This window comes from Schistocerca nitens, chromosome 1, assembly GCF_023898315.1.
Source record: "Schistocerca nitens isolate TAMUIC-IGC-003100 chromosome 1, iqSchNite1.1, whole genome shotgun sequence".
NCBI classification, from domain to species: domain Eukaryota; kingdom Metazoa; phylum Arthropoda; class Insecta; order Orthoptera; family Acrididae; genus Schistocerca; species Schistocerca nitens.
The window spans coordinates 503,472,604-503,478,863 of NC_064614.1; the positions used below are offsets into that span (position 1 = coordinate 503,472,604).

General features: G+C 42.6%; 1 pseudogene; it reads left to right on the forward strand.

Annotated features, from left to right (window-relative positions):
- The first annotated feature begins 428 nt into the window (after positions 1-428).
- Positions 429-546, forward strand: LOC126210240 (5S ribosomal RNA; annotated as a pseudogene).
- Positions 547-6,260: the final 5,714 nt, after the last annotated feature.

The following is a 6,260-nucleotide window of genomic DNA, read 5'->3' on the forward strand; positions in this document are numbered from 1 at the left end:
AAGAGACAAACGCAGAACACAGTGGTCTTCGCTCTCGGTAATGACATGCGGCCTTTCGGAGCCCCTTCTTCTTGCTACCGTACATTCTCATGACCACTGCTGCCAGCAATCATGTGTGTGGCTACATGCCTGCCAAGTCTTTCTGCAGTTTCGGAATAGTAACATCCAGCTTCTTGTAGCCCTATCACGCGAACTTATTGAAACTCACTGAAGTGTTGACAATACAGTCTTTGTCGCCTTAAAGGCATTATTGACTAACTTCACCTCACCGCGTCCAGTCTTAACGGTAAATACAAGTCAGGACCGTTACAGCGTGCATTTAAAGCAAACTTGATTTGCGTCCTCATAGTGGGGCTACTAGCACCACTCTTATGAGACTGGTGCGAAATTTGAATAGACAGATTTAGAAACATGCCTACCAACTTCCAGGCAACGGCCTTGCCGCAGTGGATACACCGGTTCCCGTCAGATCATCGAAGCTAAGCGCTGTCGGGCATGGCCGGCACTTGGATGGGTGACCATCCGGGCCGCCATGCGCTGTTGCCATTTTTCGGGGTGCACTCAGCCTCGTGATGCCAACTGAGGAGCTACTCGACCGAACAGTAGCGGCTGCGGTCAAAGAAAACCACGATAACGACCGGGAGAGCGGTGTGCTGACCACACGCCCCTGCTATCCGCATCCTCAGCTGAAGATGACACGGCGGTCTGATGGTTCCGATGGGCCGCTTGTGGCTTGAAGACGGAGTGCTACCAACTTCCGCTTATGTCGCAAAAACTCCTTCTTAGTATTGCGGTTCTCTTACACCAGTGTGTGCATACCTCTGAGCGCTCACCGGCTTCGGATTGGCCCGACGTGCTCAGCATACGCTAACGCTTGTCGGGCAAGAAGCAGCGCTAGCTTTAGTAACGAATCACATCCAGCAAGACGGCTGCAGGCCCACTTGTTGTATAGGTATGTGCTGGAACGTTTCACTTTCATACGTACACGCAGCTAGTATTTACAGATGTCAGTGGCTTTAATTTCAAGAACACGTTTTTGAGAATGAAGGCTCATGTTCAAAAGCAACCGAACGACCTAAAGTGCATTCCGCCTGATTTTAGTGCAGCGGAATATAATACTTGCTCTATACATTTCTGATTTCTACATTGCTGCCAGTTCATGCAGATGGCAGGACTTCCGATTATGAAGGGCAGCCAGTTTCATTGAAGCATTAAGTGAAAGATTTGGATTTAGTTTCTGCAAACACCGGTCGGCAGTAAGGGTTATGTCAAAGACTGCACGTGCTGGGGAGGCGAGGCTGCTTGTTAATGACGATGTTGCTGAACAAAGAAATGAATGCAGTGTACATGTTATGCCCATTTCCATGGAGTCAGGAAGTCAAAAGTCTTATCCAGTGTAGCGCCTGGTACTCTACGAAAAAATCATGACCTGCTATATGTAAAGGTCGGTGAGTTCTTGGAATGATGTTTGTTATGCCTCAGGTCTAGATTGATATTTCCCATTTCAGATGACCATTTGTAACTGACATGAACAGACTGTCTTCACCTTTGCTAGCGAGTGGAGAAGAATCAGTTTCGGTTGGGCCCTAACAGATGCGGAAGTCGTGGCAAATAGTATCCCTGTCACCAATAACGTTTCTTACACGCGATATTTTGCTTCAGTTACTGAACCAGGAGAACCGATCCAGTACAAAAATGTTTGTCACGTCATTTCGTTTTAATTTTTCCTAACTGGTATTGCCGATGTATTTAAGGTGTATTCATGCCTAATTAACAATGATGACGTGTGCTCTGTTCGAGTCTCGGTCAGTTTTGCTTAGTTAGGATTGATAATACTTTTGGATTTGAATCCCTATCCGGAACAAAACCATTCGTCATATCGTTTAACGTTCAAATATACGCACAATAATTGCCCATTAATTTTATAAATATTTGGAATTAATTTTTGCTATATAACAAGGGGATAGATGCCTTTCCAGCTGCACATAGATCCATGTGTCATCACGAGTACACCGAAATTACCAGTTAAGCGCTGTTGATGTTGAGGTGCCATAGAGCGCTTTACTCTATTGCCTGCAGTCCTAGTTGTGTGGAAAACCTTTTAGAGAGCAAGAACGCTTCGAATTATAGTACGAATTTGGGCTTCCAGGTATCTTTGCAAAAACTATTATTAAAGAAAATTACATTTGATTAAGGATTACTGGATGATTTATGTGATAGAGTTATAGGTATTAATTGTCTCAAATACTAATGAAAGTGATTATATTTTTGGAATACCAATAACTGTAATAAATGTGAGTTTACAAGTGTTAAGGACTGACTCATCTCTATTTCCTGATGTTTGCTATATCGTGCTGTTAATCTACATTTGAATCCATTGCCATAGAGAGCAGTGTTATTTAACAGCCACTTGGGGTAACCATTTCATATTATCAAACGATTGTATCGAAATGATATTAAAGGACTTGCAACAAAGTTACTTCATGTTCACTGCAAGTAAATCAGGCAGAAATCAGGTCAGGTCACTCGGATACTTAAGAGCATGATAATGTGTTTTCAGTACAAAATTGTGTGCTAGGGAACCACGAACTATGAGAAAACCGGAAAAGAAAATAGCGACGCGTTTGAAATGTGATCCTGATAGATGGATATTGAAAATTAGGTAGATTGGAAGAGGTTCTCAGCAGAATTGGCGAGGAGAGGAACTTAAGGAAAACATTCACTATAAGATGGAATGTATGTTTTATTCCAAGATGCTGGTTTAAAGAAGGTGCTAGAAAGCATGTGTTTTCAATACAGAGTATAAAATATGTGCAATAATATTAAGTAAAAGAGTAGTGGCCATCACAAACCTTTTAGTACTAAAAGATCTGAGACACGGACGATCCTTGACAGATGTCACTTTCACAGTTAAGATATAGGAAAGAGAATGGAATATATTCTATTACATCTGTTCAGTCACTTACGTTGAGATGTTTGTAAGCTGTTATGGATGGGCAAATGCCTATGTATGAAGACTGCTTACGAAAAGGTGTCCCACACGTCTTACATGAGAAATGATTCTACATCTACATTTGCATCTACATGGATACTCTGGAAATTACAGTTAAGTGCCTAGCAGAGGGTTCATCGAACCACCTCAACAATAATCCTCTACTATTCCAATCTCGAACAGCGCGCGGGGAAAACGAACACCTATATCTTTCCGTGCGAACACAGATTCCCTTATTCTATAATGTTAATCGTTTTTCCCCATGTAGGTCGACGTCAACAAAATAATTTAGCATGTGGATGAGTAAGTTGGTAATTTCGTGAGAAGATTCCGCCGCAACGAGAAACTCCTTTGTTTTAATGATCTCACCAAATCCTATATTATATCAGTGACACACTCTCCCCTATTTCTTGATAATAAAAAACGTGCAGATTTTCTTTAAACTACCACGTTGTACTCCGTTAATTCTATCTGGTAAGGATCCCACACTGCGCCGCAGTACTCCAAAAGAGGATGGACAAACATAGTGTAGGCATCTCTTTAGTAGATTTGTTGCATCTTCTATGTGTTATGCCAATAAAACGTAGTCTATTGTACGCCTTCCCAACAACGTTTACTAAGTTTTGCTTCCAATTTAAGTTTTTCGTAATTGTAATTTCTAGGTATACAGTTGAATTTATGGCCTTTAGATAAGATTAATTTGTCGTGTAACCGAAGTTTAACAGATTCCTTTTAGCACTCATGTGGATGACTCCACACTTTTGGTTATTTAGGATCAACTTACAATTTTGGCACCATACAGATATGTTTTCTAAATCGTCTTGCAATTTGTTTGAATCTTCTGATGACTCTACCAGACGATAAATGACAGCATCATCTGCAAACAATCTAAGATGGCTGCCCAGACTGTCTACTAAATCTTTTTGATAAGGAACAACAGGAGCCATATACATTACTTTGGGGAACCCCAGAAATCAGTTCTGCTTTACTCGATGACTTTCTGTCAATTAGTATGAACTGTGATTAGCTGGGTGAAGTAAGGATCAGAACATTTTGTTAATGCATATTACATAGATTCAGGGGCAAGTATACATTCAGGAGCAAACTTGATTGAGTTATTACCCTTCCCCCCCTTTATCCTATTGTTCTGTTGGTTAATTTATGACCCTCTGGGGATAATCTGTCCTTCTGAGAAACCCCCTTCCCCTCCGACTCTTACTACTTCACCCCTTTCCCCTTCCCCTTGCCAATGCAAGCAAACTTTTCATGCCAAAATAATTGACTAATTAATTAAATTGATTAATTAACTCCTCCCCGTCTGGGAAAACACCCAGCCCACCTCCCCTCCCTTCCTCCATTTGGAAATTAGAGGTGAAAGGTCTCAGTCTGTGCTGGACAGATAGGATCTCACGACAGGTAATTCAGTTACATAGCGAAAGGATATACTTTTTATTTATAAAATTCAATTTTGAGGGGCTGGATTGCTGTTGCTCATCATTCTCTGCAGTTTTGGAACATGGAGGTCTTATGAAATATGTCAGAAAGAAGTAATTAAATAGGTCACTTGTTTCCGATTACGCAAGGAATACCATCACGAATTCGACGTCAGTGTAACTCACGACACGTAATTATATAGTCAAAAATCTGTCGCTCTCGTCATTGCACCAACCACAGGGTAGACATGCCAGCCGCTTCCTGCACTCCCATGGGGTCAGGTTGGGGCTGGGGCTGGGGGAGAGGCCCCACTACTCCTGCTCAGGCCCCGCGACCACTATTGGTTGCCTTTCACCCAGTGCCCACCAGCTGCCTTGCACCCAGTGCTGGCTCGTGTGGCACACATTGCGGAAGTCGCACTAATATCTAAACAATGCATTAGGAGCCGGCAGGTGTGGCCAAGAAGTTCTAGGCGCTACAGTCTGGAACCGTGAGACCGCTACGGTCGCAGGTTCGATTCCTGCCTCGAGCATGGATGTGTGTGATGTCCTTAGGTTAGTTAGGTTTAAGTAGTTCTAAGTTCTAGGGGACTGATGACCATAGAAGTCAAGTCCCATAGTGCTCAGAGCCATTTGAACCAAAGCATTAGGTGATGGCAGCCCTTCGTGTGGCTTTGCCGACAGGTAACAGGTGGTAGGAAGCACTAGCTTTCTGCTGCCACAAACATGACATTATGTCCTGCTGTGATGGTGCTACAGATTGACAAGGGATTAACATACTGCGAAAAAACCCCAACCTAACACGTATACCACAAATACAAACTATAAAAGATGCATCCGCTAGCAGCTCCAAGCAAATGCACTGCGCTAGAAAGGAGTAACACCTTTACTACTCTTTGCTGGAACCATCACGACTGCACATCTGCTTCCCACAGTGTCTCGAAGGCTTGTGCCCAGGCCTATGGATGACTAGTAAGCGATCCAAGAGTCCCCAGGTGACATCGGTGGGAACTACTGATAGGTGAGCAGATCTGGTGTGGGAGCACTGCCCGCCACTTTCCATAGACATACAAATTACGAGAATTTCTGTAGAAAACTATTTTGTACAGATCTAAAAACATATCAGTCATATTGCAATATCTTCACGTGTATAGACAGACGTAAGCGAAATTAAGTAATAAAATTTCAAGAACATTAACCATGTATCAGGGGTCTCGTATGAAGAGACGTTTCAGAATGATGGTACACTTATTCATGCAGTGCCCATAATCCATGTGGTCACGACAACAGCCAAACTCATATTGAGCAGTAGTTTACTATTCACCCATCAATGGAGCGCCTCGAGCGTTTCCACCTGGACAGTCAAGCGACCCCAGACCAGAAGCTGGCCTTTTCTTATATATTTGATACCTAGGAATCCACCTACATTCAACCTGTCGACCAAGGTATCCCAAATACTTCAATCTGATTAGATTGCGCCAAATTGCTACTGCTGGTGTGGAAGCACTGTCTGACAATTTATGCAGACTGCCAAATTAGGAGTGTTTCAGCGGAAAATAATTTTTTACAGGACGAAAAACATATTGCAGTCGTATTTCACAGACATTTAAAGCCTGAAAAAGTGGTCTGCAGATCATGAAATACAGACACTATCGCTAATTACACTGCTCTGCTACTGTCGTGCAAAACTTGAATTTTTCGGTGTGAAACCGACCTCCAAGCAGGCTTTATCACCACAAACGATTGTACCACTATACCATATAGTTGTGGTGGACATAATTTATGTACTTCACCATACAAAACTATCACTTCTGCATCCTGCATATAGCTGTCGA